A 13,373-nucleotide genomic window follows, 5' to 3' on the forward strand; every position below is an offset into this window, starting at 1 on the left:
GTAACCAAACTAAATTAAAGCCACACAAGATGATTTTTCCATCTATTAGGAGTGATGGTTGGCATAAGATTACAGCTGTCATTAATACCGTTTTACATATGGCAAGACATCCATCATAAGATTATTTTGGTGCCATTTCTTGTGTAAAAAATATCTGGGTTTTCAAAACCCTTTGGGGGGATTTCTAATTGCTAACTACTAGCAAAGCAGCAATGCCAGATGCATTACCCACAATGCCTTACTGACGCAGATGTTGTTTGCATGATTTAAGAGCAGCAGCTCCACAGCAAAGTTCATCCAGTGGAAGAGGCCAACAAGAGGAAGTGGCTTGGCTCAAATGAGCATGGGAAAAAAATTACTGAGTAAGAGTAACACTGAAAACGCACACTCATAAGGCAGACATCAGTGTCACCGGACACCTCGTCCTCATTATATTACAGAATCTTCCAGTTTCTTTCTGAGGTCGACATTCATTCCTCCACCCCTCAGACTCATTCTGTCCATTACAAAATCTCCTCAGTTAGTCCTCACACAGATGGTCCAGGCAGCTGAGCATCCCAAATGAGAGAAACTTGGGGGAGGGGGAGAGAGACAGTAATGGAAAAGAGAGAGAAAGCCCCGGGGAAAGAACCCAATTCATATATGCTGCCAGATATGAGAAAATAGACATGAAAAGATATATTATGTCTTAGACAGAGATCTATCTATAGTCATCGGTTACTGATAGGAATTGTGTACTTGATGACATTAACAATGACCACATTGACTTGAAAACAACTGTTCACAAGGCATATGAACAATAGAGACAATTTTTTTAGACCTGCAGATTGTTCACTTTGTTCCAAAACAGGGACTTCAATTGTTACAATGACACATATTCTTCTTGGTTTGATTCAGCTTTCAACTGCAATAACTAAAATGCTCAGAATCAGACAGTGCTGCTTTTTACACACCACATTTCCCATTATGAATTATGATACAGTTTGGTTTGTTGGGTTGGTTTGCTTTCTCACCAAAAGTGGTTCACTACAGTGTTCATTTTCAATCGGGCCGGGACAACTTTGTTCAGGCAATCTCGGACTGATTATTTTGGTACGGATCCGAGTGCAATTGCCATGTTATCAGCCTAAATGAACCCAACTACGCAATCACAAAAAGTAACTATATAGTCGGATTAAATAATGCATTAGTTTGTAATGAAGAACATCAAAGATTTTAGCTTTTTAAACTAACTCAACCACATGCAACATCAATTCCACCTCATAGAGCTTAAGGGCTGTTTTCCCTGATGAAAAACATCTCTAGATCACATCTCTCTATTTTAATATTGCTTATAAATGCAGGCTTTGTTGCATCCGCTCTACCCATTCTGAGAGTTTTTCTCTTGCTATTGATCCAGTTTGGAATGATAGATGAGAATCAGATGCAAGAACGTCAGGTGGTGGAGAGCTGAAGAGATTAGAGGAGTGAAACAGCCTCCTTCCGAGAGGAAAACACACTCACCATCACATGGCCTTACGACCTTAACGATCCTGCTGAGGGATATAGACAGCTTCCTCTGCATGTAAACAATAGTGACCCGGGGGGGTCAGAAGCCTATGCTGTCCATCTAATTCTGGGGGGAGGATCTGACCTCTTCTGACTTCTGATGACCTACAAAGTGGCTGATTTTCGACAGGCAAATATGAAAAAAAAAGTTTTTTTGGTACGTTTCATCATCCCTCAATAAATCATTTTTATTGAAGGACATACAGTTCTTGAAACTTCTGAAATCCCAAATTAATCGTGGTTAATGTGTCAGCGCACCCAGATTGTGTTAATAAGTTTAAAAACAAGGAGCTTTGTCATAATTACTGCAGAAATACCCAATGTGTCTATAGGTGTATTAAATAAATAGGGGGCCTACATGGTGGAGGCCTTTGAATATTGTGTTGGAAAATGGGGGGCCTTTGAGTAAAAATAAGATTGAGAACCACTGCTTTAGGAAACCTAATGGCCTACTAAATCTACAAACCTAACGTGCTACAAAATCTTTGTGATAAACACAATGTCATTTAATATAAAACCCAGCTTTAGGGAGCACAAGATGGAGAGAAAATGACCAGAAAAGGTAAATATGGTGGCTTTGTGACCTTACAAACATAAGACCCATCGTACCTACAAACCTTCTTAAAGCACAAACCCTCTTACCGACACTCCGTCACTCTCAGGGACGAACCTGCACACGCCTCATGCTTAATGCCTCATCCAATTATCGTAACCAATCCCTGTGCAGGATCCTAATGCTCCTGAAGGGATGACTCCACTCTTAACAGTAGCCGGGCGAGAAGCGCTCATCCCCTGCAGACCCACATATGATGTAAACAAACACTGCATACACAGAAGCGTTGCATATCTTCTAGAAGCAGTGTTTTTGGCAGGTCTCCAGCGACGGCGCATTAGTCTTTTAATTGTCCCGCCGCTGAACCGCAGATCACCCTCATGCTAATCAGGTCATCGCCGCATTGTAACGGCAAAATGCACTTTGCCCTCTTTATCTGAGGGAAAAGCACAACACAGCCATATGCATTTTTAAGGACTGCATTGTGCCTTAAAAAGTTCCCTGTGTGCAAAGCTTGCTTCTCACAATCAGCTAACCACTGCGGCACAGCAGGTTCTAACAGGCTAATGCCATCTTAACTTTAGCCACTCCGGGCCAAACCCACATCTCTAAAAACTGAAGAACAAGAATACTGCAAAAAATCTGAATAGCTCACTATAGGAAATGTTTTTACCCCCTTTGAATCGCAATCAATGGAGAGATTGTGAGAGATGAAGCACAAATTTGCACACCACCGAGATGCTGCATGAATCGCATGGCTTCTCCCGGCCCGTTTGCATGCACTGGGGACATCGTTGTTGGCGGCGGGCCTCTGATTTGGCGTTTAGTCAGAGGGCTGACTAATTTGTCATTTGCCACAGTTTAGGATTTCACATATCAAATCTGTCAGGCCAATTCTCCATTGTTGTGCCTCCGATCAGATAATACACATTTAAAAAAATTTGTAAGGTTTTTTATGCATGTGAATTCCATATATTTTCCATACTGGCACATATTTGGCACACACAGTTTTAACTAATAAATGAACTTATAACTAATAAAACTAACTGATAAACTCAATGTGATAATATTTATCGAAATGTACAATTTCTCCAACGCAAATATGCCATGATTTTTTGAGTGCAGAAATGAATGTATGACTGACAATGCATCACATTATTAGTTTTTGTTAAAAAACTTTAATAAAAATGGATGGATTTTTTTATATGAAATTCAACACACAAAAAAAAATCTTATATTTAGGCCTAAGTATTTTTATTTTGAGTACAGCATCTTTATGCACCCTCTAACCTCCCCTTCCAACCCCCCACCCCATGCCCTCCGGAGGTTGCAGAAGTCTCCCTCAACCCCTGTCTATCAGTCTAAAACAAGGGAACACTGGCTCTATTCAGAAAGGACCACCACAAACGGGGGCACCGGGGCTCCTCATTGGGGTGGGGCGGGAAAAGGGCAGTTTGCTGGTTAAGAAACATGCTAGTCTGAAGAGTAAAAGGTCAAAGGGTTTGAGTGAGAATCTGTAATCAAATTTTTCAGGCATCTTCTGAGCATTCAGAATAAAGCAAGAATAAAACCTCACGTCAAATCTCATATGCTAATAAAATCCATGTAAAGCCACAGCAGGGAGGAACCGAATACAGTAACACTATACATTTATTTACAGGGCACATTAGTGGTAAAAATTCTAATGTATGACAATTTCTATGTAAACTGATTCTTGTTTCTACAAAACAAAACAAAAAAACACCTCATTAAATTTTTCTGACCCCCCAAAAATCTAATGACCCCAGTCTAAATTAAAGAGTTATTAAATTAAACAACAACAAAAAATATTTTGTATTACAAGTTTTCTGAAACGTTACATTGAAGTATGCAAATGAGGCATTATCTAATTAAATATGCACTAATTTGCATATTTTCCACACAAAAAAAAGCCAGGTTTAAAATACAATCAATGGCCAGAAAAAAAAAATATTCATGTTTTTAGGAATAAAATGTTCATTGCTAAAATTAATCACAAAAAAGTACTTCAATCCCTCCATTCATCATATAATGCTAGCCTTCTCTACAGCGGCACAAGCTAAAGACTGACTCAAGGTGTGATTGAGGCCTGCGTCACAGAACCGCTTTCATGAGTCCATGAATAGTCCATGAATAGTTCATTGGACGTTGGTGTCCATAACACAAACACAATTACATAATAGCACTCAAGAGCGGACGGCGTCTTAGACGCATCTGTGTGGAGATACTGGTTCCCTCTCTATATGCCAATCACATGACTCTCTGACTGAGCCCATTATACAGCATACACATGCCGAGATGAAGTTGGACGGCCCGAGGTGCATTGCAATGAAACAAGTCACCAAAGAAGGGATTGTTGGGGTGGTGGCCCTCGCGGAGGAGGGAAAAGAGGATAGAAACACAAGGAGGCACTGACAGGACCGCTGCTGTCCAAGCTGACAAAAGCCACTTTACTGCCCCCGCTGTGGAGATTGCGATCGCGGCCAGCGCATTCCCAAAACACCCTTGGCCAAAGGTTGGGAAGCCGCTCTGTCCAACACACAAAAACAAACAGATCTGCCCATTCAACAGTACAATCCGCAAGCGGAGCGAGGAAAGGAAGGTAGTGACGTCAGGCTGTAAGAAACCACTTTGAGTGTATTACCCTCAGGGGACTTGATGGAAACAAAACCAATGGTAAACCGAGACTAAACTAGCTGTGATTGAAGAAGCTTTTCCTGCCCGGGGCACCAATTACTCCTGCGGCAGACACCTGGACAGCATCCAGGTGACGAAGAGGTAATCCCTGTACTCTAAGGAAGATTTACGTAAGGTTGCTGGAACATAGGTTATGCCTGGGAGTGAAACACTATATGACTGTCTGAGATGCAACAGATTAGTGACCTACAAAGGGACACTTATAGGCCGTTTGCGCTGGATGTGTGCTTGCGTTCTGTCTGTTTTGTACCGAGACCCTAAAGGGGACATTGTGATGGAAAAAGCTATTGTGTGTGCTCGCCAAAGTAGAAGAAAGAAACCGCAAAACTTTTTCATTACCCCAAGAAACTTTGTTTTTGCACACAAAACTTTTGCCTTCCCCCAAGAAATTGTATATCAATTTGCAAAACCTAAAAGAACCCCGAGAAACTTTGCGTTTCTCTCCCTTTCAAAATCTCTAAAGGAGGGGACATTGTGATGGTAAAAGCTATTGTGTTTGCTCGCCAAAACTACTGCACTCTCAAACAAAACTTTTGACTTCAAGAAATTTTTGAGTTTCTCTCTCTTTCAAAATGTTTGCATCTTGGGGGAACCCTAGCACTTTGCGCTTGGTCACAAATGTTTTTCCTTCCCCCAAGAAACTTTTTCTTGCAAAATTTCTTGCAAGCGTTTTCTCGCTTTCTTGCAAGACATTTGCCTTAACCAATGAAATGTTGTGCTCTCTTTCAAAACGCTTGCCTTCCCCCAAGCAGCTTTGCATTCGCTTGCAAAACCTTTCCCTTCCCCCAAAGAAATTGTGCGTTAACTTGCAAAACCTTTGTATTCTTTGCGAGCAAACAAAGCTTCTTGGTGGAGCTCAAAACTTTTGCGAGCGAACTCAAAAGCATCTAATATTATTTCCATCACCATGTCCCCTTAGTTTTGACTGTAGGTTCAATGTACACCACCAACCCGCTTTTCATGATTTCTGAATGCAGAGGACGATGCAAAATCAAAACGTTGCATTTTTGGGGGTTTCTGCATAATCTGCCATTTAACCTCTATATAACTGCAAAAATGGAGTTGCAGTAAAAATTATTTACACATTAGTGTGATAAAGAAACATCCCTTGATGAAGAAAAAAAAAAGCATGGATGTGCTTGATGTTAAAAAGAGTCTTTAAGCGCAAAAAAGGCACAAAAAATATATATATTTTTTTTCTTATCTAGCATCATAATATGGTAAATGTGGTTTATAAAAAAAATTGCAACGTCACAAATCATTGATTTTGATTTAAAAAAAAATTATAAATAAATAAATATATATATATATATATATATATATATATATATATATATATATATATTTATTTATTTATTTATATATATTTATATATTTATTTCATTTTTTTTAATCAAAATCAATGATTTGTGGCATTGCAATTTTATTTTCACTTGATAAATATATATATATATATATATATATTTTTTTTTTTTTGTGAATTCCCAGTTGGACTGAATGAATGTCAGACAGATATTTTTGTTTGTCATGTCATGCATCTTGTGCCATAAATATCAATCTTTTAAGAAGGCATAGCAAATGAATAACTTTTCTGTTCTATTTTGCTGCAGTCCATCTAGTGGTTTGTGAACATTTACACATGTGGCAGATGCTTTTATCTAAAGCGACTTACATTGCATTTCAAGGTACACATTTACATTCTTATCAGTTCTTGCTTTCCCTGGGAATCAAACCCATGACCTTGACATTGCAAGCGCCAACGCTCTACTGTTTGAGCTTCAGGAAAGTGAACATGAGCACTTCCATTGTAAAAGGACCCTTTAAACAGCACTGTAATTTGTGGAAATGCAATAAAACTGTTTATTGCTGTTCAAATAAAAAATTCTGTAAATTGTGCATCCGTCTGACACACAACGCCAGAGAAGGGTCACATGACCAAGGGAGCTGGTACCAGCATCTCTGTCCATCGCAGGGAGAAACATCGCAACCAGCGGCGGACCAACTCGGTCCCCTGGGGACAGGGAGATTAACACATGACAGAGCTTGTTAACTTGGGACAAAGCATGATGCTAATCCTGTGCGATCCTCCGATGGACACCCGCACAACGGGATGCACACAGGACATGGGCCAGATATGTGCGCCAGCATGTGTACCATGCCACCTGGCGAAGAGAATTAGAGGAGAAATTATGAGATGAGAAGGATATTGATCAGAAAGAGAAAGTGCAGTGGTCGCAGCACAGATGGGAAGTGCATTAGCAGAGCATGTGGACATGCTGAAATTGGGAGGTTTGGGCGCAAGGGGGCCTTTTAACTAATTTGTAATTTGAGGAGCTGCTCAATTCTATTATCTACTGTGAGCACAAAAAAAAGCTGAAGAACCAAATTACATAAGAGCTGATAAAGTCCAGCTGGTGGGGGGTTCGATCAATGGCATCTGATAGTGTGTGTTTGTTTGGGACAGTATGGCCACAAACGTAATCTGCACTGGACAATAAACGTGCCCTTCAGCAAACAGGAGGAAGTGACACTCACTCCACAGGAAATGACTGTACCTATAAGAGGATTATCCTTCTGTTCACAGCTGACTGGCACCTTCCAGATGGACTCTGAGCCTCTGTTCTGACTCAACAAATACAACTTTATAACATGCTAGTTGGAGAAATGCAAATCTTCATGAAGCTGTATACAACCAAACATTGGTTTTAGTCTGTAATGGTTGGGGATCTCAGCTGGTCAAGCCAAAGGTTGTTGGTATAAAATTCTGCAAAAGCGAGTCTCCTTTCACTGTTGTGGCTTTGAGCAAAAATATTCACCCCCTGGTTGCTCAAGACAGACTGTTTTTGTGCTAAAATGCATTGTAAGCTGCTTTGGATAAAGCTCTCCTAAATAATACTATCCCAGAGGAAATCTAATTGCTCAGGTTGTTTCTGGCAACTATCAACCTCTCAGATTTCTCTCAATGAAATACATATAAATACATATACGGTTCCATTGGTTAACATTAGTTTACTACATTAGAACATTTTTATTCTCAAACATTTACATTTTAGTTCATGTAAATTTCAATTGACTAATACAAAAGTTGTAAATATTATTTAATGAACTAACATGAATAACAATGGACAGTTGTGTATTTATTAACAAAGATTAATAAATACTGCAACAAATGCTTTGCTCAGTTATTTAATGCACTAATGGGACCTTATTGTAAAAACTCATGTGGATAGCTGCTAAGATCATTTGATCTTGAAATAATTTGGTGAGAAATGTTTGAGTTGATAATGATTTGGCATCTTGAGCACAATTTGAGACATTGTGATACCTTCTGAAACTCTAGAGGAGGAGCACATGAGATTTTCCTCAAACAATTGCAATAACATACATTGATTTTTTTTTTTACAAATCCCACAGACAGACTAGAATATCACAGAGAATTGGGATGCAACCACCCAAAACACACAATGCTTGCACAAAGCATTGTGCATAAAACTCAAGTTTATTTTTACGTGGATGCATCCGAGTAATATTTTATGAACACTGTAAGCTGGATGCTGAAGGAAATTTAGTCTCAAGCCTTTATAATTTTGGCTGACATTTTCCACTGCATGGAGCCCTACGGCATCAAGACACCTAGTTTTCAGGGTTATTTTAATATGTACTTTCAGACACTGCATGTGAACTATAACCTTTATAAATGCAGTGGGGTCAATACATCCATTAGTAAATTGCCGCACCCCATGAAATCAGTGACACTCTCAAAGATGCCATTCACTGAGTGACATCTGCCAAGACCAGAACAAAGGATACTGAACCAAAATGCATCAAGACAGGACTGCATGTCTGCTCTGATATAATGTTGCCTCAGACGGAGATTATCACAGCAAGAGCGCTACAACTGCACAGCAGACATGTTTACAGAAAGCTGAACCGTCACCAAAAAACACACCCCAAAAAAGCACTCGGAACCCTGCAGAACACCACAGCTGCAACACAATATCCCATCCAAACAGAGCCAACTGTCCTCTGACAACTGCTCAGCCCCAAGAGTGCTATCTTTACCGGAGGAGGGAGAATTATCAGAAAACGACAGATGACACAGGAAAACCACTGTAACTTCCTCTTGGGACAACAGTAAGTGTTCAACACACTTTCAAATATAAAGGCTCCAAAAGAGTGTTTTTCTATGCAATAGAAAAACCATTGGTAATTTTGAGGTGACATAGTTAAACGTTACTACATGCACTTAGTATAGTAATAACAGTAAATTATGCATAATTACTAGTAAATAACCCTAACCCTAACCGTAACTCTATAGTAAGTACATGTTTATTAATATTACTACTTATTTGAGTCGGTACAATGTAACTACGTCGCCTTAAAACAAAGTGTAACCAAACCATTTTTGGTTCCTCAAAGAACATTTCAGTGAACTGTTCTTAAAAGAACCAGTGTGAAGAACATTAAGAATCTGAAGAACCATTTACAACCTTTAGGTTGTTCTATGGATGTTAAGCCCGGGACACACCAAGCCGACGTCAAAGAACTAACGAGTAACGACGACTAAATCTGATCGTGTTGTTGCCTCTCACCGGCTGTGTATCGGCCAAAAAGCTGCGCTTGGACACACCAAAAAGAGTAAAGGCGACTGTCAACTAGTATGCGTGTAAGTAAATATCTGTCTATTTCACCAGGTATCAATAGTCTATATTCGTCATTCAAAAAGGGAAACCGAAACAAGGACTGCAGATATACAAACCATAAACAAAGTAGCGCTATCAGTCACGCTGATCACTTTCTTCATTCCACTCGGCTCATGTTATTATGAAAGCATTCGAATGCTTAGGTAAGATGACGTAAAATCATATAACAGCCTTCTATTTGTTCCGTCTTGACTTCTTTGCTCGCTTTCACTTTTATTCTCGTTCGCTAAGCTGAACAGCCAAACAGAGTTCTGTCTCTCGCCGACGGCCTGACACCGATTCTACAAGCTCAATTTGCCCCCAAAAAACAAGATGGCGTCCGACTAGAGCCGACTGATGCTAAAAAACGTTGCCCGACCGTTGGCTTGGTGTGTCCTGGCCTTTAAAGGCCCCCTGAAATCAAAACGTTTTTTTTAGCTTTTAATATAAATATGTTAGTCTTAAGGTTATGAATAAGCTGGTGATTTCAAAAACAATGACAAAATTCGCATTGAGGAGATATAAGCATTCAAAACTTGCAGTCTCTCACTTCCGCTAAAATGGATCAGGGATGTTTATGACATCACCGGGGACTTCAGCTTCTCATCACATCTTCTGTCCAATCAAATGCTCTCTAGAATCTAAACCTCCACCCCCTATGCTATAAATACAACCTGGCCAAAGCGACCGTTATAACGTCAAGGAGCAAAATGGGTTGGAGAAAAATTGTTTTATTCCGTTTTCGAACTGTATGTTGGTTAAGAATGAAATGGCTAGAATTTATTTACACCTCTACTATTTAATCGGATTCGCTTCCATGGTGCTGTCAAGTACGACTCGCAGTCTTCGAGGTAAACTAAACGCTATTGTCTATTTGAAAAGGGGGAGGAGCCATTCAAAATGTCCCATATCAGCTTCCTGTTTCAGTGGAAATTACGTCAACGCAGATACAACGTACATGCAAAGCTGCGCGTTCCAAGACACTTCAGTGGATCTTTAAATGTTCTTTATGGAACCATCCATAAACCATTTTTAAGAGAGTACAGTGAGCAAGCAAACTTTGGTGGGCAAGATTACGCATATTAGTCACATTCTCTTATGTCAATTTAGATATTCATAAACAAGGATCTGACCTTTCTGATGCTATTTTCTGTCAATTGTTCTCTAGCAAAGCCAGAGCCAATCCCACCCCCAATTCCTTATACAGTCAGTCACACTACCCATCATGCCATGACACATTTGTAATTGCTGGCAATGCCGACCCCCCAAGAGCCTAATCCCTGTAGGCCGGAGTGAGACAGCCACAGCATTGTATCGGGATCATAATATGACAGAACAATGACACTGGAACAAAAATGGATCTGAAATAATTAGAGAGAGTTGACCTTGCATATTCTGAATTCATGTACACTGACATCTTAAAATAGTCTGTATTACTAGAATTGTTTAATCCTCCCTAAAATTATATACAATATCCCAAACAAAAGCAGAAGAGATAGATCTGGAGCTGTGAGATGAAAGCCTCAGGGGGTCGAGGCATCCGTCTTAAACCTTTTGTTTGCCGAGAGGAGAGAAGGGAACTATTAAGCAAGACAAAAGGATGAACTGACTTACAAAGCCAAGATTTAGCAGCATGAAGTAGCCAAACCAACCTGCACCTGCTGCGAAGCGCGTCATTTTGACTCAAGTTGCGTAGGGATTTGAGAAGAAAGCAATGCCAAGAAACCACCCTGTTGATTTTCACTGGCCCTAAACAATGAATATACCAACATAGAGCGAAAAAATACCCCACAAGCCCTGTGCATAGAGGTCACCCGGGATCCTCTCTAAACTCAAAGTACATTTCTAAAAAGATAATGCAGTCAGATTAATCGCTCCTGGTTGTTTTTTATATGCAGAAACATCAATACTTCACAGTAGTCCATTGGATGATATCGAGCTGCTGGTTGTTAACTCTGTTCTGTATCTCGTAAAAACGAACAGGGTGTAGACAGCTAAACTGCACCAGCGGGCGTGTATTTTTGAAGGTTGGGTCCCTTAATTAATTCCTGCGGTATCATTACACTCATCTTTATCGGCGTTGATGGTGAAACACCTTTAACATCCATGGAATCTTTCCACTGCACAAAAAGCTCTTTATAGTTGAAAAAGATTCGTTAGATGTTAAAAATGTTCTTCAAACTAAGAAAAGAATGGTTCTTTTATATGAAAGGTTCTTTGGGGAACTAAAAATGGTTCTATGGAATCAATGCGAAAACTCCCCATTGGAACCTTTATTTTCAAGCCTGCATGAGGTCATTACGTTGAGTTTTACTTAAAAAGCAGATACAGTTATACTTGTATGGATTAAATATGTGAATATAGTTTATATATTTACATTCTGATACATCCAGTATAATAAAGCCTTCGTATACCGGCACATTCAGTCTCTGTAAACTGTAATACATTGTATATGGACCGGTAGCCTATGGTTTTTATACTAAAAGCTATTATACGCCTAAAGACCGAAGAATAGAACGGGTCATATTAGTATGTACCGGGTGTGTGAATTTATTGTGCATGAAGCGGGTGTGTGAATATATTGGATGTGGAGCGGGCGGGTGGAGGAGGCGTAGAACAAAAGAGCTCGAGCGAACGCACGAGCGGAAAGTTTCACTGCATCTGCTTCACACAAAAAAACATTACTCTTATGAAAACTGTATTATAATTTCTTCTTCATCATCTGTCAGTTCTATATGTGTTTTCTGAAGGACTGTCCGTGATTAAATTCGGCCACAGCACGAGTGGGTTTGGCGTCACCGCCCAGACATATCCACCGTTGAAACGGACTGAAAGGATGAACAAGGCAACACGGAATAAAAGAAGGCAATATATGCCGGTTAACGCGCAATAAAAAACGCTAAAACAACTAAACAGATTGCGTGTGATAGATTTAAGCCTATAAATCAAACCGGTGTGAAACCTGATCGCTTCAGTGGCATTTTCATCTGATGATCTCATTTAGGCTATTCCGCCGGCACTGTATTATAATGACCGATGTGAACAAGAACTCATAAATATTAATTTACATATCAATGCATTCAGTCGTAAATCATGCTGTTGAATGAAATGTATCTCTTAAATCGGCACTGACATTTATTAATTCGTTCTGACACAGTGAAAAACGTGTTTAATGAATCACCGCTTGTTTCTAGGGTGGAATCTTACCGAATTTTAAAGCGCTTTTCCTCCAGCAACGCCCAGTCGGTACTCGCGTCTCCTGCCGTTTCTTTCCAAGCGGAACACCGGTGGTCAGCGATGTGAATCGAGACGAAACCGGCAACAAATGTTGAGATTTAAACCAGTAAAGTGAAGCTCTGACGGAGACTGTGTGAAGCTCACTGACTGACTGTCTACCGGTGATAAAGAGATGTGCGCGTCTCCTCCTGGCAGCAGAGAATGAAACGACGCTTGGCGATCCGCGCACGCACGCGCACACGGTACCGGGCGAGAGAGAGAAAGCATTGAAAAGGATGAAAAGCGCGAGCGGCTTCGGTTTCTCCCGCCAGTGACCAATCAGCGCTCAGACTGAGATTTATGCAAATGAGGGATGATGTCATCGCACAGGCCGCCCCGCGTTCTTTCTTTCTCCCGTTCTTTACGCGCCATATCCCTCTTCTTTTCTTCTGCCCCGGACCCCAATGCGCGCCCCTGCCCCCCACGCCCGCGTTCCCGCCGTTTCTTTACACTTTCACTTGTGCACTCAAGATTGCCACACACACAGGGCTGGGCTAATATTAGTAACTAAAACTTAAAAGCAATAAAAAACGTTTTCGTTTAGCAAAATAAATGTAGTTGCAAAGGCAACATTTTGTCTATCATTTTTGTTTAGTTTA

The 13,373-nt window shown here is 40.2% G+C and overlaps 1 protein-coding gene across 1 annotated transcript in view; it reads right to left on the bottom strand.

The window, feature by feature from the left end:
- The window catches only part of prr36b (proline rich 36b), a 29,241-nt gene extending 16,136 nt beyond the window's left edge, over window positions 1–13,105 (bottom strand). The window contains exon 1 of the mRNA XM_082140574.1: window positions 12,706–13,105. The gene's annotated coding sequence lies outside the window, so the exon portion shown is untranslated. The remainder of the gene's footprint in view (window positions 1–12,705) is intronic.
- Window positions 13,106–13,373: the final 268 nt, after the last annotated feature.

This window comes from Leuciscus leuciscus (genome assembly GCF_965113295.1).
Source record: "Leuciscus leuciscus genome assembly, chromosome: 1".
Classification (NCBI taxonomy): Eukaryota; Metazoa; Chordata; class Actinopteri; order Cypriniformes; family Leuciscidae; genus Leuciscus; species Leuciscus leuciscus.